The sequence below is a fragment of the Nannobrachium achirus genome, assembly GCF_963921795.1.
Source record: "Nannobrachium achirus genome assembly, chromosome: 2".
NCBI lineage: Eukaryota > Metazoa > Chordata > Actinopteri > Myctophiformes > Myctophidae > Nannobrachium > Nannobrachium achirus.
In genome coordinates this window covers 38,572,445-38,597,406 of record NC_137811.1, presented here as the reverse complement: position 1 = coordinate 38,597,406, position 24,962 = coordinate 38,572,445, and positions in this window count along the sequence as shown.

Genomic DNA, 24,962 nt, shown 5'->3' with positions numbered 1-24,962 from the left:
CTGACATAAGTATGAGCGAGTACAATAAGTCTTTTGCCATTGCATGGCAGGCACACTTAATAAGTGTTTTGCCATTGCATGGCAGACACACTTAACAAATAAATAATGACAATATCTAAAGTGTGCTCGCCTTTCAGGCCCTACTCCGAAAACTGAATCCCATTGTTCCGAAGGTTCTCAATAGAACCGTCGGACCAATGCCATGGCACCTTATAGAAGAGTATCACCAGAATTACAGGGAAGCATTCCTTAGAAATGTAATTTCCGCCTATAAAAAGTCCTTATATAAAAGGCTGCAGATTCAAAACAGAACCAATTTCTTGCATTCTGATTGTTCTGGGATGTAAGGATGCTACCTGCAGACTATCTGTACAATTATGAGGTCAAAATAACCAGCAGGTAGAAAATGACAAGACATCTTTCAGGATAGGCGTTTTTTTTGCCTATGTGGTGAGTCCCTTCATGCATCAATTTCATGACTTTTGCAGTAAAAGCAAAACTTGGGACAATCCATTTCATGAAGGGGACATCCTAAAGATATGAAAAAACTATATCGCGTTTTGTTCTACCCCGGGGTGGGGTATAGTCAACTTTGGGCCTATTTTTCCACCACTAATAGTGTTTATGTCAAAGGGAGGATATGAAGTAGATCAAAGTGGATCAAAAACTACGTATTCTTATTATTAGGTCCATATTCTTAAGGTTAGATAAGAATGAGCCAGCACATGTTTATGTAAGTGACTGACCAACAGCTGGGGTCACTCACCCATTTGTGGCTCTTTTCAAGGTGTAATGATGACAGAAATTACCAATATAAGTAATACTGAATGTAAGTTTAGGTGTGTGTCTCCCACTGGGAGAGCCGATGGGCTCGTTCAGTCTCTGCTGCTCAGTTGTCTCTGTCTGTCTATTAAACTGAAGGAAGAACCTGATCCCCTGCCTGCGTCTCTCCTCTCCAGCACAAGGCTAAGAACTATGCACAGCAACTTCGTACTTAATAATGCAGTCTAATATTTGTGTCATACACTACAGAATGGTGCCGAAACCCGGGACCACAATATACTACATATTACATTCAAATAAAAATATAATTGGTACATTTTTCATTCATTCTCCTCACTAGAATGTGTGCTGACCATATAAGGACTTCCACCATGGCCCGTGATATGAGCATAGCTAGATTCGGTTTTCAGAGGTGGCCAGCCAGTCCTCGACCAATCAGGGTATAGTATGGCCATAGTTATGTTATGATGTTTAGTTATGATGGTCAAAATAAAACTTTTGAGAACCACAGTCGCTCTGAGTTAAGAATGCCTGCTAAATGCCTAGATTGTAAACTACTGAACTCATAAAAATCCACAGTCTCGTAGTAAATCAGTATCATAATATCCTGAAGCTGGAGACGTACCGATATTCAGTGATTGGGTCTAATGATCAAAACGAGAACATTACAATGGTGTAAAAAATCTATACAAAAAACTTAACATTTCCATGTTGTAAGGCCAGTAAGGGACAAGATGACCCCCGGCCACTTTCATTATCACTGAATACACCTTTAAGATCTTGCTCTGTTGAGTTGACCCATGAGCCCAGGTACTTGAAGTCCTTTACCAGAGCAGTGCCTACTGTTGTTGTCAGAAGTGGGTGTTCCGTTTGGATGTTATAGGTGATCACCTGTTTTCTTGGCATTCAGCCGTAGGCCAACCTTGGCACACTCTCACTCCACTCTTAAGAGCTCCTGTGCTTGCTCCACATGGTTGGAGAGTATGCTGATGTCATCCTCATAGTCTAGGTCTGTCAGGACCACTGCAGGGTGCCGTCTTGACCTCTTTGGTGCAATAGTGAGGCCAAGATCCTCACCAAGAATGTACAGTGTTGGTCAGAATCACCTTGATATCAAAATCCAGTCTCCCACACCCACACACTTTTCTTTTTTATCTATACTATAATTTTGCAAATGTCTGAGTGAGTGAGTGAGTGAGTGAGTGTCTGTCTGTCTGTCTGAAACAGCGTTTCTCCTCGTGGTTGGAGCAATTGATCTGAAATCGCATCACAATTAGCATATGAACACACCTGACATAACTGTGAAGCCCGTTTGTCACTTTCACAAATCGTATGCTGTATATTAGCATTTTTATGGTGTATCTACTATCTATTCTGCATCTAGCTTGAGGCTAATCTATTCTGCATCTAGCAATGAGGCAACATGTTTAACCAGCTGTGTGTGTGTGTGTGTGTGTGTGTGCAGGCAGGCAGGCGGGTGTGTGTGCAGGCGGGCAGGGGCGCGCGGGGGGGGGGGGGGGGGGGGGGGGGGGGGGGGGGGTGGGGTGGGGGGGGGGGGAGGGGGGTTGGAACACAGTAGCCATTAAACAAAACGGGTATTTCTTACATTGATGCTCCTACATATTATCATGCAAGCACCAGTTAAAGTTACTTTCCATCCCTCATCCCATAACCCACACACTGCACATCATTTCGGAGCTCATATCTTTGAACGGGTAAGGGCTAAGTTCATTTAATTTACTTTTCATACTGTATTACTTTACTTATCATACTGTATATTAATTCATTGTATAATTCTATGTTATGTTGTCTGTTCTTTTTATTTATTTGTATTTCTACTAGTAAGACACCTGAGGGTGGAATGCGACCTCAGGGTGACATGCGACGTCGCGCCAATTCTTGACTATCTGGCCAACCACAGCGTTTCTCTGACGATTCTAGTTGTTATCATTCTGGGGGGAGTTTGTTCATGTTTTTGAGAGGGTATCAACCCTAGGAGACACAGGGAGAACATGCAAACTCCATACAGAAAGGCCCTATCGCCAACCCCACCTAGGGTTGTGAGCGATAGGGCCTAAACATGGAGATGTGGAGAACACTATATATGGAAATAGTCCAGTCCATCATGTCATATGGGACTACCGTCATAGACAGTAGCCATTGTTAGGCCGGAGTCAATGGCTGTCTGTCTGACTGTCTGGAATCCTGTGCGTCGACTTAAAGTCGGATCCAGGCCTAATAACTTTATCTAGCCGCCCCCGTTGCCACCTCCTTTTCTTTTCTGAGACACATTGTACCTCACCCACCCTTTCTTCTCTCTCCTTTTGGTATCTTTATCCTCCTCCTCCTTTTTTTGTCTTTCTTAGTCTTGTGTATCCTTCTCTTTTGGCTACTGTCTATGACGGTAGTCCCATATGACATGATGGACTGGACCATCTCCATAGTGTTATCCACATTTCGTGTAGCCGCCCCGTACAGGAAGTGATGTCACAACTCGCTGACATCACACTGACATCACAGAGGTTACGGAAGGAAGGAAGGAAGGTCACTCAAGCGACACGTTTTTTCGGAGTATATGCGACCTTCGGTCGCAATGATTATTTTGTACTATGCCGTTTAATGAGGTGAGATTAACCTTAAACACAACTGGGTTTTCTAAATCTCACCTGCATAATAGTGGAGTCAGTAACGCACTTTTTACTTCAAGTCATGATGCAAAGGTCCCCTTTGGTATGGAAGTACCTTAGGGCCATAGGAAAGAATTTATCCAAAGAGACAAGTTAGATCACCCTTCATTTTCTTTTTATAGCCATTTAAAAATGGCCGCCGACAATAAACCACTATTACACCAGACTCCATATCTTTGCTTCTGTTAGAGATATAATAATAATATTGGTGTCAAAGTATACATTTTTGGGGTCTAGGAATTCAATTCAATAGGTTTCAAAGCAAAAAACCCAATACTAAACTAATTAACATGACAGCGGGGGGTAAAATATGCAAATGTCATGAAAAATAACACATTTTAACAGGGTAACTTACCCCCCCCCACCCCTACCCCTAAACTTTGATTCAACTTTCCTTTGGTATGGAAGTACCTTAGGGCCATAGGAAACAATTTATCCAAAGAGACAATTTAGATCACCCTTCATTTTCTATCTATAGCCATTTAAAAAATGGCCGCCAACAATAAACCACTATTACAACAGACCCCAACTTTGCTTCTGTTAGAGCTTTAATAATAATATTGGTGTCAAAGTGTACATTTTTGGGGTCTAGGAATTCAACTAAACGGGTTTCAATGCTAAAAACCCAATAATTCACTAATTAACATGACAGCGGGGGGTAAAATATGCAAATTTCATGAAAAATAACATGTTTTAACAGGGTAACTTACCCCCCCACCCCTCCCCCTAAACATTGATTCACCTTTCCTTTGGTATGGAAGTACCTTAGGGCCATAGGAAACAATTTATCCAAAGAGACAATTTAGATCACCCTTCAATTTCTATCTATAGCCATTTTAAAAATGGCCGCCAACAATAAACCACTATTACAACAGACCCCAACTTGGCTTCTGTAGAGCTATAATAATAATATTTGTGTTAAAGTGTACATTTTTGGGGTCTAGGAATTCAACTTAACAGGTTTCAATGCTAAAAACCCAATACTTCACTAATTAACATGACAGCGGGGGGGTAAAATATGCACATTTCATACAAAATTATATGTTTTAACAGGGTAACTTGTCCCCCCACTCCTCCCCCTAAACTTTGATTTACTTTTCCTTTGGAATGGAAGTACCTTAGGGCCATAGGAAAAAACGAATCCAAAGAGACAAGTTAGATCACCCTTCATTTTCTATTTATAGCCATTTAAAAAATGGCCGCCGACAATAAACCACTATTACACCAGAACCCATATCTTTGCTTCTGTTAGAGCTACAATAATACAGTCTGTCTTGCACTTCCAATGAAGTGTATCACTGCTTGGTGACATGTGATCAAAGTATCTTCCTTTGTGAAGGAAGAGGGAGAGTAGAGCATTAGGACACAGTCCTAATGTCGTCCCCGGAAACACCATACAGCTTCTGGAGACATTTCTAGAGAATGGGTGTGTGGGTGGAGATCATCTCAGTGGTGGGGCTAGGGCCAGAGAGCAGCTGAAGAGGTAAGGTGAGTTCAGGCAAGGACTGCCACACAGACTGTCTTCTTGCCCTTGCCAAAGGCTGTGTTGCTCCCCATTAAAGCATGGAATGCTGGCAGTGCCATTTCCTTGGATGGTCCAAGACTGTGAGCAATGGCATGTGCTGGAATATAACTGGCAAGGGAAAATTATCCAAAAGAAGGGGAATGTCATAGACAAATTTGCTTCAGTCTGGGAGAACACCAAATCCCATCAGTCATAGAGAAGCCGGTGCATGAGCCTTGGAAATGTCTTCAACCGCACTCTGAATGACAAGAGATTCCATCAAGGCAACCAGTGCTGACCTGGAGGGGGCTCCCTGGAAGATTCAAGGCCTGTGCCTAGCCTACCAGCATGAAATGCACCCAAAAATCCTCAGGCCTCTACTCATCTAATCTGATGGCTGAATGAAGATGGCTGGGATTGCCACGCAGCCTAAGCAAAATCGGGCTGTGCAGGAACACCAACAAACTCAGGCTTTGTTTCAGCTCAGTCGGGGAGGAGTTTGTGGCACGGGCACAGGAAGATCTGCAGTACACATCCTGAGCACACAGGTACATATCCTGAGCAGCTGCTCCAATGCGCTGGGTGAGGCCTGAGGGCCGGTTTCTTTTCTGACCAGGTCCTGAAATCCATTGCTTAAGCAATCAGCAAGGGCATCAAGGGCATCCAATACTCCCAAGTCACAGCTAACGCCATTCACTGTGTCAAGGAAGGGAAAAGGCCAGAGAAAACACCAAAGAACTGCTCTGCTGGTTTGCTCTCCACAGCCCGAGACTGAGTGATGACAGTTGACCTGGAGAGGAAGCTGAAAATTCCACCACACATCACCCAGTCCAGATTGAGACCTGACAATCTGTCCATTTGGAATTTGCCAGTCACTCCGTAAGCACAGCTACGCCACTGTGCATAACAGTTGCCAACAAAAAAGAGACATGCAGCAGAAAAGGCCTCCAGATTAACACATGGGAAGCCACGGTTTCTAACATTTCTAGCTGTTGCTGCTGCCGCCGTTCACTCAGGCTTTATTTTGAAGAGCCTCGGAAGCTTCGTGCGTGTGCACGTGAGTGTCCACTGACGATTGAGGAAGAAAATCCATTTGTTTACAAACGCTCGCGAAACTAAAATCCAAACCGGGGCCGACCATCGCGGTAAAGTGTTGCCGTGAAAACAATCAGATCTCTGCTTCCCTGGCGTTCTTTGCACCTCATTCATAGATAAAGCCCTTTTTATGTTTCAGCCTAGAATGGAAATCAATGCAGCCTAGTCGCGCCATTCTCTCTCTCTGCGAGCCACGGTGTGACGTATGGACTAGGGTCTTTCACAGGGAACACAACAAGCACGCAGCACACTGCACAGTTAACCCTTTGTTGTCTCGTTGAGGAACGAGACAACTCCTTTTGGCAGAGCGACCTCTAGTGGCCTTAACTTGTTACTGAACGAGTTTGGCCCCTTGGGTGTTAAGAGGGGAGAGCAGTGGGGACAGTAGCATGCCACTTGGATACATAACGAGGTCTGATCAGCTTCAGTCGGGTCGCCTGAGGAGGCCGACCGACTCTTGCAGGACCCAAAACACCCAGTGACTCCAGGAAACAACACTGATGATGTGTCCAAGTTTGCATCAGTAAATGATGTGTTAACTGTTAATGACATGTGATAATTATTTCACCTCTATTTTGAGTGTAATGAGAAAACTATTGTTTTTTTTGTTGTTGTTGTCTTGAAACCAATTTAATTGGGGGAGAAAATGGAACGTTACCCTGTTAAAACATATTTTTCTTTGCATATTTTACTCCTGTTGAAAGATATTGTTGTTTTCATTGAAACCTTGGATTACTAGACCCCAAAAATGTACACTTTGACACTAATATTATTATTATAGCTTTAACAGAAGGAAATATATTGGTTCTGCTGTATTGTTTTGAATTATGGCAGCCATTTAAAAAATGGCTATATAAAAAAAGGAAGGGTGATCCAACTTGTCTCTTTGGATTTGTTTTTTCCTATGGCCCCATACCAAAGGAAAGGTAAATCAAAGTTTAGGGGGAGGGGTGGGGGGGTAAGTTATTTTTTCATGAAATTTGCATATTTTACCCCCCGCTGTCATGTTAATTAGTGAAGTATTGTTTTTTTGCATTGAAACCTGTTTAGTTGAATTCCTAGACCCCAAAAATGTACACTTTGACACCAATATTAATATGATAGCTCTAACAGAAGCAAAGATGGGGTCTGGTGTAATAGTGGTTTATTGTTGGCGGCCATTTTTAAAATGGCTATAGATAGAAAATGAAGGGCGATCTAAATTGTCTCTTTGGATACATTGTTTCCTATGGCCCTAAGGTACTTCCATACCAAAGGAAAGGTGAATCAAAGTTTAGGGGGAGGGTGGGAGGGTAAGTTACCCCGTTAAAACACGTTTATTTTTCATGAAATTTGCATATTTTACCCCCCGCTGTCATGTTAATTAGTGAAGTATTGGGTTTTTAGCATTGAAACCTATTTAGTTGAATTCCTAGACCCCAAAAATGTACACTTTGACACCAATATTATTATTATAGCTCTAACAGAAGCAAAGTTGGGGTCTGTTGTAATAGTGGTTTATTGTTGGCGGCCATTTTTAAAATGGCTATAGATATAAAATGAAGGGTGATCTAAATTGTCTCTTTGGATAAATTGTTTCCTATGGCCCCAAGGTACTTCCATACCAAAGGAAAGGTGAATCAAAGTTTAGGGGGAGGGGTGGGGGGGTAAGTTACCCTGTTAAAACATGTTATTTTTCATGAAATTTGCATATTTTACCCCCCACTGTCATGTTAATTAGTGAAGTATTGGGTTTTTCGCTTTGAAATATGTTTAGTTGATTTCCGAGACCCCAAAAATGTACACTTTGACACCAATATTATTATTATAGCTCTAACGGAAGCAAAGATATGGGGTCTGGTGTAATAGTGGTTTATTGTCGGCGGCCATTTTTAAAATGGCTATAAAAAGAAAATGAAGGGTGATCTAACTTGTCTCTTTGGATAAATTCTTTCCTATGGCCCTAAGGTACTTCCATACCAAAGGGGACCTTTGCATCATGACTTGAAGTTAACAGCTTATTTTTCGGCGTTACTGACTCCACTATAACTCAAGTCAATATAATATGTTTAAAATGTGTGAAGAAAAAAAAAACACAATACACCATTATTTTATTACTCTGCCTTTATTTGCATCTCTGGCCAAAAACACAAACACCACAACAAAAAAACGTCAAAAACAATCTTGTCGACAATTTTCACGAGAAGATTCAATTCGAATTCACACGTTTTGATTTTTTTTAAAGCATCATCTATAAACACAACACGAGATGTCTGTCTAAACACCTGAACGTGGCCAGAGCGTTCTGTGGTCTGTGGAATGTAAAATAAAAGCACTGTTTACCTATATGTTGTTTTCACTGTTGCCATAGGTTACTTAGAAATGTAAAATAGGTACTGGGTAGTAATATTCAATCATAGCTAGGTATTTGGATAAATATTTAGGTATGCATTTTTTTTATCGCAAAACCCCAGAAAGTAAAACAAAATAAGTGTTAAATTGAACAGTAATTCAAATTTGACCCATCATTTTATAATGGACGATTCGATTTACTTTTTTGGCAAGTGGGCATGACCTTTGGGCAAGTACTACATGAACTGTACTTGCCCGATGGGCTTCTGAGACCTTAGGGTTTAGGTTTGATCATAGGTTTTAAGAAAGTCACAGACAAGCGCCCGCACAATCTCGTTTGCAATACCCACGAGGAGATCCAATTTGAATTTTTCGCTTTCGAAAAATTCGAAAGCATCTCTGACAACCTCTTCTACCATGTTAGCCACAAGCGTAATCATCAAGGCAAAATTCATTTGATTCTTCGTTCCACCCCTTGTCTTCCACGCCTGCTGAAGGAGATGCACGGCCCTGTGCCAGCTGTGGGTCTTCTTGATGACAATGATCCGACTCTAGAAAAGAAAGGGACACAGGTGTTTAGCCAACTTTGACAAAAGTAAAAACAAACAATGCACATATCATCAAAGACTATGTAAGGTTATGAAACACACCAGTACACACACACAAGACAAGTGTGTGTAAAAGACAGACACACACACACACACACACACACACACACACACACACACACACACACACACACACACACACACACACACACACACACACACACACACACACACACACACACACACACACACACAGGCTTAGACCAAAACTGAAGTTGAATTCCCAAGGAATAATGACACCCAGTGCTCCCTCCGAGCAGTTCATTTCATTAAGCTATACGCATGAATTCTTGAGTTTCCTATCCACGAGTTTCCTACGCCCCATAGTGCATTGCGCAAACGTCTGCACCGAGGTTCCGCCGCCGATTTACAAGCTCACAACGGGTTGCATCTGCGACGCGACGTGAGCTTGTATGTCTGCTGTTAAACCCGGAAGTTTGGTCCTGATAGTCTCCAGTAAACTCCCGCGGAAACTTGTGGATTAATATTAATCAAGGCTGTTCAACAGTCATTTGGTCACCCAGCGATATTGCAGCTGTTGCACTGCACAAATTAAGAACTATTAATGTCCGTAACCACTCCGTCTTGTTTTCAGGAGATATGCAGAGTTGCATGTACAGTATATCCGGACTTCAGTAATTCAATTTAGAAAGTATGCATCAGTCTAGCTTTATTAGGTTGATTTTAGAGCATTGGTCCTTACCATTTGGGTACTTGTTTTGTGACTTTCGGTTATGTCAAGCTAGGAAAGAAAGGGACACAGGTGTTAGCCAACGTTGACAAAAATAAAAAGGACAAAATACAATTACACTTTCCACAAATGATTTTAAAATTGTCCACAAAGTTCAGATGAAATAAAGCTACAAGTTATATTTTAAATCCAAAACATTTTTTTAAAGATATGTCTTTGGGCTTTTATGCCTTTATTGATAGGACAGTAGACTGACAGGAGATGTGGAGAGAAATAGGGAGTGAAACTGTAATGAGCTCCGAGTTACTGAATGCCCCTTCACCTCTTAGGGCACCCCGACGCCGTCCGGAACCCCCAGTGGGGTGCTAAACCCACCAAGTTACCAGATCTTTTTTTAACAAAACACTATCACTAACACTACACTATACCTATAAGTTAACACAAACAGGTGTTATAACCTTTCTCATTTGCATAAACCTACTATTACTGTATATACATATACACTTCTCTGAATAAAGGCTGAGCTATCAATGAGACCCTCTTTAACTGTTGAATATTATTACTTTCTACAGCAACTATTTATTTTAGAGACCAGGATATGCACCTTACTTTAGAAATGTAGACCATAAAGTCTGGATGGAGAATGCAAACCACAAAGACAAATTAAAGTATGAGTCTGATACCTTGTAGCTCTCACCAGGGGCTCGGGAGAGACGCCGCTCGACTTATTAGTACAAACCGTCCAAAGTGAACATCAGTTCATCCGGTTAGGGTTTGGAGATTTGTACTTTATTTCTGTCAAGCTTGCCCACCAACTCAGCACGCGCCAAGTTGGATTCTGAGAAGGTGAAAGACTTTTAACCTAAGAAAATACTCTTGTTGATTCTTACCAAAAGTCTCACTCAGTCCCACAGCCAGGAGATGTTTCGAGTACCCGGAGGTGTTTAAACCCCCAATCCCATGGGCAGCCTTCCTTCCCCTTAGGGAAGGGGAAAAGTCAAACCTTAAAAAGTTGTAAACTCTTAGAAATGACTTCAGACAGACACCCAATAAAAGTGAATAAAAAGTTTAGTGATAAAAAACAGATACAAAATATGAAACCACCAATACAGTAATTGGCAATGAAAATAATAAAGAGAAGTACAGTATAAGTACAGAGAATCCAACAGAGTCAAAGTCTCTCTAAGTACAGGAACAAAATGGTGCTCTGGGGCACTGAGACACGCTCTTTTATAGGGCGTTGCGCTGCATCATCTCAATAGGAATACACACACAGAACTTCAGTTTAGCACACACACAATGGCACGCGCTCGCGCACACTCACGTGCGCTCTCATGCACAGTCTGACGCAATCGAGACGGTCAAGGTGAGACCAAAACTCCCCTATCTATGCCAGGTCAGGGAGTCGTCCGTTCTCACATCAGAAGTCTCTGGGAAACTCGCTCTCCCCCAGGATGTCATATCTCATGTTGACAGATAAGAGATAACAGCTCAGTCCGAATGCTAGGGAGTCTCCCAGTACGGGCTGGCACCTCAGTTCAAGGTTTGTTTTCCCAGACAGAGAGCATTTCGTACGATGCAGCTGTGTTGGCAGTATGCCAGAACATATTTCTGCTGTGTGCCTAAGCTTCTATAATTATGCTACAGACATTAAAAATAGCCATGAATATACCTGGCACATACAGTATATGAAAAAGCAACAGCTCTCTTCACTAGAAAATCTACGTTTCATGCATATGAAAATGATGAGAACTTTTCTACACAAGCAACATGTATATATGCATTTTTATACTACTGAACCAAGTATTTCAATATATATTTATGCCCTTTTTTCACACTAACATATAAGGATTATATCTGGACATAACTTTACTCGGCTCATCTTCTACTGGCGAGAAGTGTAGTTTCGTTTCTCCTTCCGCTTCTTGTTGTTCTCCCTGGGGGCAGAGGTCACCGGGGAAGCTGGAGCTGGAACTGGGGCTGGTTGAGGGCCTCCTGGAGTTGAATATAGGGGCTGCATGGCTTGCATTGTTTGCATTGGATAATATGCAAGTTGTGGCATGCCCACGGGCCCCTGGGCAGCTGGTGGAGCTGGAGGTGGTGGCATGGCTTGACGGTCAGCGTTGACAGCAGCAGCAGGAGTTGGAGAAGGCTGTCTCTCTGATCCCACAGACCCTCGGCGCTTGTCCTGGTGACGACGGTCCTCGTGGCGGTTGTCATGCTGGTACGGCTTGAAGGGCCTGGGTGCCACATTCTTGGGGTCCCGGGCCGGAGCCCCAGGGCCCCTAACAGAAACCCAGCAAAGGTCATCCAGATCAAGAATCGAACCGGCAATTATACACTGTCAAGTGTATTGTGCCCAGACCAGTGGACCAGCGGGCACCCCAATCAAAACATTTTAACCAATTTGTATTGTAAAGTGCTAATACAATACAAATAATAATCTGCAGTGGTTGGAGTCTGCAACCGCATTTTTCCTAGTCCGGGAAAAGACGCACAGTGATTGGCGGACCGAGTGGTGCGAACGTCGCATGAGCCGATTCACCGCCATTACAGAGTTATGTGCCGTCATGGACAGAATAGTAAATATTGATGAGGGGACTGCCTTTCGCTATCATGCAGGCGGGAGCGTGTCGCTGTTTCTACATGTCATCTTTTCGACAACCAAACCTAACCCTAACCTCCGTGGGGTGAATCGCTAACCCTCCCGATGCTCCGTTGTCGAAATGGTTGTTCGTAAGAGCGAGATTTCCCCCATGCAGGCAGTCTCCCTAGCCTAGTCCATACATGGGCAACTGGTACCACCAGACCATAGGTCAATATCAGAATACTGACTGATATATTACTGATTTCAGCATCACCCGCTTTAATTAGTTCAATCTATATTGGTAGTTTAACGACTAGTATTACATTACCGGTATATAACCTAGTATAACTAAATCAAATTTGAAATTTAGATAAAATTCACAATTCAGATCCAGCCGATCTACAAAACAGGACGCAGCGCATATTTACAAAAGAAATATGGAGATAAGCGGTTTCAGCACGAGAGCAATGCAATGTGGCACTCAGACTGGAGCGAGTATGTAAATATAGTGTCCCTCTTCATCAAAGTTGCCCGCCTCTGCCCTAGTCCCTACTCTGTGTGTGACACGCGCAGCTGGTTGCAGTCCCCTTGCCATGGGAGATATCGAGGTACACTAAAACTAAAAGCTAAATTATGTCTATCGATCTATACATAGTTGGTTTAAAACTTTTTTCTGAGATGTAGTGGAGTAGAAATAAAAGTACTTAACATTTGAAACACTCCAGAAAGGAAAAATACCTCAAAATTGTACTGTACAGTACTTGAGTAAATGTACTTCTACTTAGTTACCTTGCACCAAGAAAGCCTCGGTCAAAGTGCTTGGTTTTAAGTTTTATTTTAACTCTATATTCTAATTATTATTAACTTTCCCTCACAAATAGGCGTCCTGTCCCCTATTTATCTTATTTTGTCATGATTTGTCGCAGAAGGGGACAAATCCTGTTTCTTTCCCAAAACAGGGAAAAAACTCCATAACCATACACGAGTCACCTTGCTTTTTTCTCCCACACATAAGCCCTGTTCTTGGGCATGCAGAGCCACAGTAGCCGATCTAAAGCCTGGAGCGAAGTCAAGACCCACCCCTCGCGGCAGCGGACCTAGCCACCAGCTCTGTTTCACCATGAATAGGCTACAGCGAAATCGGTCAGGTCATTTACAAAAATCAAACCTCGGTTCAAAGTGGAGCGGTGAATCTGAGCAGCTATACCCTGTGTGTGTGGGGTGTGTGTGTGTGTGTGTCTAGTCTGCACAATAGTGCCCTTCTCAATATGTTCCTGTCTGTCAGAACAGTACAGTACCTTACTGTACTGTACCTTAATGTAGTGTACCTTACTGTACAAGTCAATTGTTTAAGAAGCACTATGTGTTCTAGATCTATGTTTTTGATTCTGTGTGTTAGACCTGTTTTTGATTCTATGTGTTCTAGATCTATGTTTTTGATTCTATATGTTCTCTATCTATGTTTTTGGTTCTGTGTTCTAGATCTGTTTTTGGTTCTATGTGTTCTAGATCTATGTTTTTGATTCTATGTGTTCTAGAGCTATGTTTTTGATCTATAAGTTTTTGATTCTGTGTTTTAGACCTATGCTTTTGATTCTATGTGTTCTAGATCTGTTTTTGATTCTATGTGTTATAGAGCTATGGTTTTGATTCTATGTGTTCTAGAGATCTATGATTTTGATTCTATGTGCTCCAGATCTATATTTTAGATTCTATATGTTCTAGATCTATGTTTTTTATTATGTGTTCTAGGTCTATGTTTTTACATTCTGTGTGTTCTAGATCTATGTTTTTGATTCTATATGTTTTGATTCTATGTGTTTTAGATCTATGTTTTTGATTCTATATGTTTTTGATTCTATGTGTTCTAGATCTGTTTTTGATTTTGTTTTTGATTCTACGTGTTCTAGATCTATATTTTTGATTCTGTGTTCTAGATCTATGTTTTTGATTCTATGTGTTTTAGATCTATGTTTTTGATTCTGTGCCCCAGATCTTTTTGATTCTGTGCCCCAGATCTATGTTTTTGATTGTATATGTTCTAGATCTATGTTTTTGATTATGTGTAGGTCTATGTTTTTACATTGTGTGTGTTCTAGATCTATGTTTTTGATTCTATATGTTTTGATTCTATGTGTTGTGTTCTAGATCTATGTTTTTGATTCTGTGTTCTAGATCTATATTTTTGATTCTGTGTTCTAGATCTGTTTTTGATTCTGTGTTCTAGATCTATGATTTTGATTCTATGTGTTTTAGATCTATGTTTTTGATTCTATGTGCCCCAGATCTATGTTTTTGATTCTATATGTTCTAGATCTATGTTTTTGATTATGTGTTCTAGGTCTATGATTTTACATTATGTGTGTTCTAGATCTGTGTGTGTGTGTGTGTGTGTGTGTGTGTGTGTGTGTGTGTGTGAGTGTGTGTGTGTGTGTGTGTGTGTGTGTGTGTGTGTGTGTGTGTGTGTGTGTGTGTTTGTGCGTGCGTGCGTGCGCTGCAGAACAGCGCCCCTCCTTTAACTTGTGTGTTGTGTGTGGCCACTCAAGATATTGCCAGGCTACGGACACGGCCAGCCAGCCAGCCAGCCACATACATACATACCCACGGACATACCTGTCTATTGGGAGCGCTTTCACCGCTCCAAAAAACATGTGGGATAGCATACATATCGTTGGTCATGGTCATTAACAAAGTAATGTATTTACCTTATTATTATAGTATATAATTCCCACAGCCCAGTTCCCATTCATTTAATGGCGGTCATGTGACCAAGATTCCCTAAGGCTGGATTTAGACCAGTTGATTTGATTTTATAGTGAGAATCTTTACTTTACATGTCTTTTGATTAATGTTAGTTTTTCATTTTCTTTACTGTATATGTATTTTTATTACTTTTATGATCAATTCAGTCACTGTATGTACATTTAGGTAATTGTTTTTAGGGTATTATTCCTATAGGGAGTGAGGACTGGGCGTGGCCTTGCAAAAATTGGCCACTTCCGCCCACCATGTTCGTTGCTATCTTTCTTGTGAGACTCTTGGATAAAAGGAAGCGATGACCGGAAAACAGCATTGACAGTTCGCTGGTTGTAGATAAGATGGATTGGTCAATGCAAGTGTACTCTATTACAAGTCGAAGTCCAGTAGGCCTATTCAAAATGTACATGAGTAAAAGTATAAAAGTATTGGTAATGGTATCAAAATGTACTTAAAGTACCAACAGTAAAAGTAGGCCTACTCATTGTACAGAATGTCCCTTTCAAGTTATCAAAACATCTTTTGAAAATAGCATGGATCTAACATTGTAAGCTTGTAGATCGGCTATTTTCAAATGGTCAAAATATATGTACATGCTGAAGTGGTTAATGATGTTTTGTAATAATAATCAAAAGTATAGTAGGCCTAGCATTACTAACTAAAGTTTTGAAATAAATGCAGTGGAGTAAAAGCAGGCCTACAATATTTGGATCAGAGATGTAGTGGAGAAGAAGTAAAAATATTGGCAAAGTACCCAGGTGAAAAAAGAATATATTTTTTATATACTTAAGTATATTTATTTCACATTAAGTATGTTAGGAGTATACTTGTACTTCGGTCCAAGCATATTTATAGTACATTTTTCCCAATTCATATTTAGTACATTAGTAATAAATATGATGACAATGCACTATAATTATACTTTTTGAAAAATACACTGTAAATCAACATAACTTAATTTGTAATTTAGTACATTTGTTGTAAGTGCACTAAATATAAAATATATTTCTAATAGTCTGAAAATGTGTTTTTTAAAAGTGTATTCACATCATGTTTTCTTGTATTATAACTTAAATAGATATAATTAAAAATGTATTTTTGTTTATTATATTAGAAGTACTTTAAAAATATATTGATAGCAAGTTGTCCTTAACATGCATTTATTATAAGACATACTTAAGTTATAATGATCAAAAATTATATTTTCAATCATTATATTTGAAGCACTTTAACAATATATTCATAGCAAGTTGTCCTCAACATGCATTTATTATAAGATATACTTAAGTTATAATAATCAAAAATATATTTTCAATCATTATATTTTAAGTATTTTAACAATATATTCATAGTAAGTTGCCCTCAACATGCATTTATTTTAAGACATACTTAAGTTATAATGATCAAAAATATATTTTCAATCATTATATTTTAAGTACTTTAACAATATATTCATAGAAAGTTGTCCTCAACATATATTTATTTTAAGACATACTTAAGTTATAATGATCAAAAATATATTTTCAATCATTATATTTTAAGTACTTTAACAATATATTCATAGAAAGTTGTCCTCAACATGTATTTATTTTAAGACATACTTAAGTTATAATGATCAAAGATATATTTTCAATAATTATATTTTAAGTATTTTAACAATATATTCATAACAAGTTGTCCTCAACATGCATTTATTATAAGACATACTTAAGTTATAATAATCAAAAATATATTTTCAATCATTATATTTTGAGTATTTTAACAATATATTCATTGCAAGTTCTCCTCAACATGCATTCATTGTAAGTTATACTTAAAATGTAATTGCGACCGTCAGGGAGCAGTTTACTATGAAAACCTCCACCGGCCGTCCGTCCGTCCGTCACACGTCACACGTCACACCTTTGCCCTGCTCATATCTCCGCATCAGTATGACATCACACCACATGTGTACACAAACCTTTGTGTACGTTGCTGTGGCAACAGTCTGTTGTTGCTGGTCTGTTAGTGTACGTTAGCAACCACCTTAGCAACCATGGTTTTACCCTAGCAACCAACTGTTTACCCTAGCAACCAACTGTTTACCCTAGCAACCAACTGTTTACCATAGCAACCATGTTTTTTTACCCTAGCAACCAACTGTTTACCATAGCAACCAGATACGCAGAGCAGGGATCTCCATATATGGGCATAAACAGGTGACATCACACTGATGTCAGATACTCAGAGCAGGGATTTCTCCATAATATATGGGCATAAAAGGGATTCTGTTAGGGATCTCCATATATGGGCATAAAAGGGATTCTGTTAGGGATCTCCATATATGGGCATACAAGGGATTCTGTTAGGGATCTCCATATATGGGCATAAAAGGGATTATGTTAGGGATCTCCATATATGGGCATAAAAGGGATTCTGTTAGGGATCTCCATATATGGGCATAAAAGGGATTCTGTTAGCTGTTAGTGATCTCCATATATGGGCATAAAAGGGATGCTGTTAGGGATCTCCATATATGGGCATAAAAGGGATTCTGTTAGGGATCTCCATATATGGGCATGAAAGGGATTCTGTTAGGGATCTCCATATATGGGCATAAAAGGGATTGTATCCCAGATGATGCCCTGTTAGGAGATCCACACTAACAGAATCCATATATGGTCCTACCGACAGCTGCTATAAGCCAACCCTGGCGATAAGGTCTGAGTCGAAGAAATGCTTCTTTCCTGGCAAGAATTGCCCCTTTATACTGTAGGGCTCGTTTGTGTATTGTATGACATCACGCCACATCATCGGCTGAGGACTGTGTGATGTCATCATATCTCCATATATGGAGACATAAGTTGCTCATGCCCAAATATGGGCTGGTGAGGTCAGACTTAGTGTGATGCGTAGGTTATCTCCATATATGGAGATTCAACTTCAATGAGTAACCATGGCAAACTGTCAACTGCCCGTATGTCTTGATAATTGGTAAAACAAACTTTTGGCCTATTTGTGGAGATAAGCGACCAACGGTCGCTTATCTCCCGATTAGGGAGTCTTACTGGTTTTATTATTTATATAATTTACTTAATAATAAGAATAAGAATACATTTTATAAATATAGCACTTAACATTTGAAACAATCTCAAAGTGTTAAATGTATCAACGTAATGAAAGAATACAGATGTCTGTGACAGAATGTTAATAATGTTCCTGTCTCTAAACTAAAGTTTGGTTGATAAATGCCATAGTGAACTACAAGTCCCAGGATGCAAGATTGCCCATGTGACAGAAAGGGGACATGTGATTGGTTGTGCTGCGCTGCACAATAGGAAGTGACGTCCGGACCGGATGTGACGTCTTCCTTTTTCATGCTTTGTTTGAATTTAGCGTAGCGGGCGCTGTACATACGCTGAACTACGCTTCTCTCGCAGTAAAGTATTTAAACCTTTATCTATTACTTATATGCATTAAACGAACAGGAATAAAACCAATAACGGCTGTATTCCCCGAATCCCAATCTATTTCCTGGATTGATTTAATACACTCCAGAGGAGACGGAGGGGTAGCAAGTAGCAACAGTGAGTAAGTGTGTTCCTCCCTAACTCCCTTCATTCTTTACCGGACTAAATGTGCTTGTTTCAACCAGTCTAGATATTATACCGTTATGGTTATCTACACGTGCTGGGGGGACCACATGAGTGTTGATTGCTGTCTGTTGTTTATGTTCAAAAATGAGTAGAACTCAATGCTAAGCCTAATGCTAGCAAACTGATAACGTTTGCCAATTTTAGTTCAGTGGTTTAAACCAGTGGTCCGGGGACCACCAGTAATTGAATGAATAATATACAGTATGTGTGTCTTTCAATGCTAATCTAGTATGTTGTACTAAAATGATTTTGCTGTACATTGTGGTGGCTGGTTTTAACTATCAAGCATCAGCAGTGAATATTATAAAGTGGGAATGTTAATGTACAGTTCTTCAGTGAAAATAAGTCTCACAACGGTTCCTAAAGGCAGTTGTCATGGATCTGTAGTGTCAATATTTGACTTCATCAACTTTGAAAGCCTCAAGAATGTGTTGCTAGCTACCCTAAATAGCAAGTTTATTGGATATTTTTGTGTGGGACAATGTCTTGCATACATACACCTTATATAGGTGTAACTAAATAAATGCACCCATAGTTGCATTTATTTAGTTGTACACTAGTTTTTTTGTGTAGACTATATAATTCGGTCTTAGTAATTGGTGTTGTTTATTGATAAATTAGTCTCAACTTGAACATAATTCTTAGTGGTATTATAAAGTCTTAAATGTTTAAAATCTGACTCTGCTAAAGCTGCAGTTTAATATTGGCTAGGCATAACAGTAAAGTACAATGTGTCTATGTTGTCAGAATATTTAGAGCAGTGCTTCTCAACCTTTTCAGGCTGCATATTTCTCATATATTGTATGAGCTGTTTGACATGCATTGTCCAGTGGTCTAGCCCACAGCATGCTACTGCTTAAAGTTACTTGTTTATGTTTTGTCAAGTGACCTACACCTCACTGTGAATGAATAGCTATGGATTGACTACTGTGTCCTAGAGAGTGAGCTGCATGTATGTAAAGTATGGAATTTGATTCTTTTTCCCTTTAAAATATACAGAGAATTTAACATTTTGAAATGTAAAATTATGTGTAGGAACCCGACTTCCAGTAGGACCCCCAGTCCCAGTGGAATACCGAGATCAAGCATCCTAACTGCAAACCTCCACCCCACTGGAACCCCAAATGTGAGCACCTCAAGAGGGAAACGACAGAGCCGCTCCACTGGAACCTGTTGTAAGTTCAAATCTCTTATTCCCTTCAAAATGTAGTTGTATTTTCCAATCAGTCTGTTCTTTTTGATTGCATGCATGCACACAAGTGACACAACGGGCATTGACTGGGGCTGTTCACTCAATACAGCATTTCAGTATTTCCTTCCTTTGAATTTTATCATACTCAGGTTGGCATGGTTGCAGTTGGCAGTTCACTAGACCTGTACCTGGAGGATGATAGGGTTCCTCACGGTGTCCAATCTTGGGACATGGCAAGAGGTCCTTCCGAGCCTGCATTTTTTGATGTTCTATATGGTAAAGTTGACTTTTATTTTCTCACTGAAAAATGTCCATGAACGTTCCTTTTGTCGTTCTAACTTTAAATGCTGTTTGGCAAAAAAGTTTGATGTGTGATGTACACAAGTAGAAGCATACCACAGAAAACTGAAAAGGGATCATTTTCAGCAAAGATATGCAATATGCAGATATAATAACTTTACCAACCTTTCTTGTGGTCAGTTCTATACATAATCATGCAATTTCCTGTAGCACTTGGCCGTGTGATTAGCTTGTAGTACAACTCTCCACCCTAAGACCAGCTGCTACCACAAATGCTTAATCAGGTTTAGATCAGACAGTTATGATGGCCAATCCATTAGTTTGTTATCAAATCTGTTCTTGGATTTGACTCAGTTATTTTTTTTTATATAAAGCTTTTTAAAGAATGTCTGTCTCATAAGGTTTCATATTGTAAAAAGCAAGATAGCATTACAAATTATTAAGTTGCTTCTTGTCATTTCTTTTTAGGGGCACCAAAGAAGAACTGTGATAGTCATACAGGACGGCAAAATCTCGATATTCTGATGGCCTGAAATTCCGACGGCACGGAGATCCGAAATCCGATGTCCCAGAGAGAGAGGGAGAGCGAGAGGTCCGGTCCCAAATTATAATCCAGCATTTTGAGGTGGAAACATGGAGAATGCACAGGCCTGATCATATTTATATTTAGGCTTTATAATAAAATGTTGCTTTTTAAAAGTAAAATAAGCAAATTAAGAATTACCATGGGTGATTTGAGGAGCCCGACTGTCACACATGTGGTCAGTGTCACGATTAAGTGCATGCATTCAGCGGCAGCACGGCTGAAAATCTCTCTCTCTCTCTCTCTCTCTCTCTCTCTCTCTCTCTCTCTCTCTGACTTTAAGGCCATCGGAAAGGACAGGACAGCCACCAGAAGGAGGAGGGAAGGCTCTGTCGAAGTGGTTCACAGATCTCTCTCTCTCTCTCTCTCTGACTTTAAGGCCATCGGAAAGGACAGGACAGCCACCAGAAGGAGGAGGGAAGGCTCTGTCGAAGTGGTTCACAGAAGCTTGTGATCAAGGTGGGAACATGGTAGCACTTGAAAACCAACAGTACAATGGGGCAACAGCCCCAATAGGCAAAATGTAATCTCCACAGTCTCGTATAACACACAAGTTGAGTTCAAGTTGAGAGTGCAAGTGCACGTTTTAAATTATTGTCGAGTCAAACAGGTTGCGCTTTTTGTGTTCAGAATATTTAAGTTCCTCATGTAATAATAATTGTAAAAATAATTGTTTACAAGAGGGATATTTCACTTTCAAACATGGGAGTTATTTTAAGGTCTACTCATGCTTTTGTGAGCACCCCAAGTTTTTAAGGTGGTTGTGTTCCATTTGATATCCTCCTATCACAGCAGCTCACACATCTTGTTGCTGTGTTTGCGCATTGTTTTACTTCACCCAGCAGATATGGGAGTTTATTTTTTATTTTGTATCATAGGTCATGTTTTCAAACTCTCCTTGGGTGGTTCTGATCTGTGGGAAGTATGGGTCTGATGTCTTGTTACAGTGGACAGGCGGTTAGGAAGTGTAGCTCAGTTTCCAGGTATGCCTATGACGCCCTTTCTCGTCGCAAGACTGTGCTCAGACTCTACCATCAATTTCTTCTCAGTCTTAAACAATAATTCTATCTATAGCACACTCTAGTAATGCTAGGTGCTGTTAAATTGAGCCTGTAACTGGAGCTAACTACCAAAGAATCTCTGATTTGTTCATTTATGGCCACACTCAACACTATTCTCAATATGACCCCACTTAGGCTAGATCTAGGCTAGATTTTGACTGCAGTCAAATCTAGCCTGAATCTGATTTTAGTTCTCAAATCCGATCTTTGGGCCTGACTGTTCACACTGCATTTGCAAGTGACCAGATCTGATCTGTGTGTTCAGACTAATTTAAACAACTTCAACCCAAAGTGCCCTGCGTCGACATTTGGTTACCGTGTAACAATGTAGGCGTCATACATTTTCTGTGTTTTTAAGGACCTTGTGAACCCATTTTCTGCCATGCTTAATTGTTCCTGTACATTTCTCATGTCCTGAGGCATACCCCCAAAGAGCTAGAAGGCATTGAATTTCTGTCTGTCCACTGAATGCTGCTCGCCATTTCTTCTGTAGTGTAAAACATATGCAAATCAAAATGCATTTCTCGCGCTCTGTACTGACATCAGTGGTGCTCGGGTCGTGCTGCAAATGACGTTTTGGACAGTTTGATATGTGACTTGGCTCGTTAGATCAGATTAGTGCATTCAGACAGACATCTTTAGAAATCAGTTTTGAAACCACCTCTGGATGTGGTTTGTAAAAATCGGATTTCATGTGACCTGTCTGTATTTAGACCATTTTAATCAAATCAGATACCAATCTTGATGTGACACAGATCAGATTCAGGCTGGATTTGGCTGGCAGTGTAAATCAGGCCTTAGGCAAGTGACCTTTGTAATTTGTGATAATTCATGTGTTAATTCATGTGTTATTAAACACTTAACTATTTGTCTGTCTCCCTATCGGATGTGCAGGGCAAGATATCTCCCTCTCCATCCGACCTGCTGGTACAAATCTACCTCCCAAACTCAAATGTGCAAGTGCCGAGGACCAAGTTTGAACGTCTCAACAGGTCCAACGTGTCTATTCACCCAGGAGCTCTGCCAACTGGTCTTTAGGAGAGATGTCCTCAGAAACTCAAACCTCACAGGAAAGCACCCAGAGGGAAAACCACCCAAGTCCCAACTGGACCAAAGATTGGTCGAAGCTGTGATAGGTAAATGTACAGAATCAAATACCCCAAATGTATTATCCAGTAGTGTCACTTTTAGAGACACTAGGCCCTCTGGACTCACCACACCTAGCTCGGCTGCTGGGTAGTGTAGCCTGCTAGATTGACATGCACAGGACACAATTTATCCAAATTATTGTCACTGTTCGAATGCCTATGGCATCATTGGTGATGACGTAATAATGATCTTGGTCAAACAGTGTCACTGAACATCATAACATAATTACTGTTACTTGTATACAGTATATCTGGTGTTGGGAAGAAACCAACTACGGTATATGTCAAAAATATTACCTTTCGGGATATGAAAATAAATTCAACACCGCAACAGTGTCAGAGATTCGAAGTGCAATAAGAAGTGCAACAACTGAACAAACCCACAAGCTGGCCAAAGGCCTACACAACTTATCTCAAGCCTTGCCTTAATCTGTAAGCCATTTTTCATTGAATCATTTGTACTTTTTTTGTTACTGATGTTACAATGTTTAGTTTTTCTACAATGTCCTAAATCTTTGGCAGCTCTAGAGTTTTTCCTGCACTTTTGTTACTACTGTAAAAGAAAATAAATATTGTAATTGCACTATACCTATGTTCTTTGCACTAGAGCACTGTTTAAGCTCTGTTTGCTGACTTGCACTGCAAGCACATTGTGTTAAAATGAAAATAAATGACAAACCTTGTCAAAGAGTTGTACACAAGTTCCTGCCACATGCATCTGGTTATGTTTAATATCTGTTTTGAATGGTTAAAAAGGTTATTTGTTGATTGAACGTAATGTTACCAATATTACTGTATAGAAGGTGTAGCAAATGCAGTGTCAGTATATCTTAAGTAAATTATGTTTTACAAACTGCTTTCAGTATATTAAGTATTAATATACTTGTAGTGCACTAGCAGTATAGCACTAAAAAGTAAACTGCAGACTAGTAGCCTATATAATAAGTACTAATACATTTGTAGTACAATACTATTAAATTACTAAAAAGTATACTTATTTTAAATAACTAACAATATATTTTAAGTGTATTAGTATTTAGTATATTTTAAATGTATTTTTTGTCTACTCAATATGTACTTGGTACACATCTAAAAAATAAACTTTAAATACACTTTAAATGTATTTTTTGTATACTTGATATGTACTTGGTACACATCTAAAAAATACACTTTAAATACACTTAAAATGTATTCTTTGTATACTTGATATGTACTTGATCCACTTCCAAAGATTACATTTTAGATACACTTAAAGTACATTTTAATTTACATTTAAATTCAACTTAAGTTGTTTCATAAAAATACTACTTAAGTACAACTTAAGTATAATACAAAGAAGTATATTTAATATATTTATAGAAAATATACTAAATATATTTTTTTTTCACCTGGGTAGGCCTACATATAACTCAAAAGTGTAGGCCTACTTAAGTAGCCTACAGTACTTAAGTAAATATGCTTAATTACTTTTCACCACATAGCGTGCCTATACAGCCAGTTATTGGGCCACTGCCAAGACCACTTGCAATTTGACTCGGCCATTACTCGGTCAATTTTCATCAAAAGATTAAAATTTAAACGTGTCCATATTCACTGGAATGTCTGCTTTCATTTGCTGGTGCTCATTATTGTCTCCCAATAAATAGATATCACGCTAAAATCGCGACTTCGGGTGTCCATGCATGAGCGCAGAAAGAGCACAAGCAGATCAGAACAGCCATCACATTCATCCATTGCTTTGGAAATAAAGATCAGTTTATAATAATATAACATTCCCTATAAACAATAAAATGTGTGTGATCGTTATGTTGATCAAATATGGTTTTATTGAAATACAATCAAAGCCTAGAGCAATTGAAGTAAAAAGTATCGTTGCTTGCTCAACAAGTAGAACTAGTACAGACTGATCTTGATGCATCCAAGACCTAGCAATGGCAATGGCCGCCAAAGTGGGCGGAGTTAAGCCCTGAATCTTGCGGTGATGTCATAACCGACAGTCC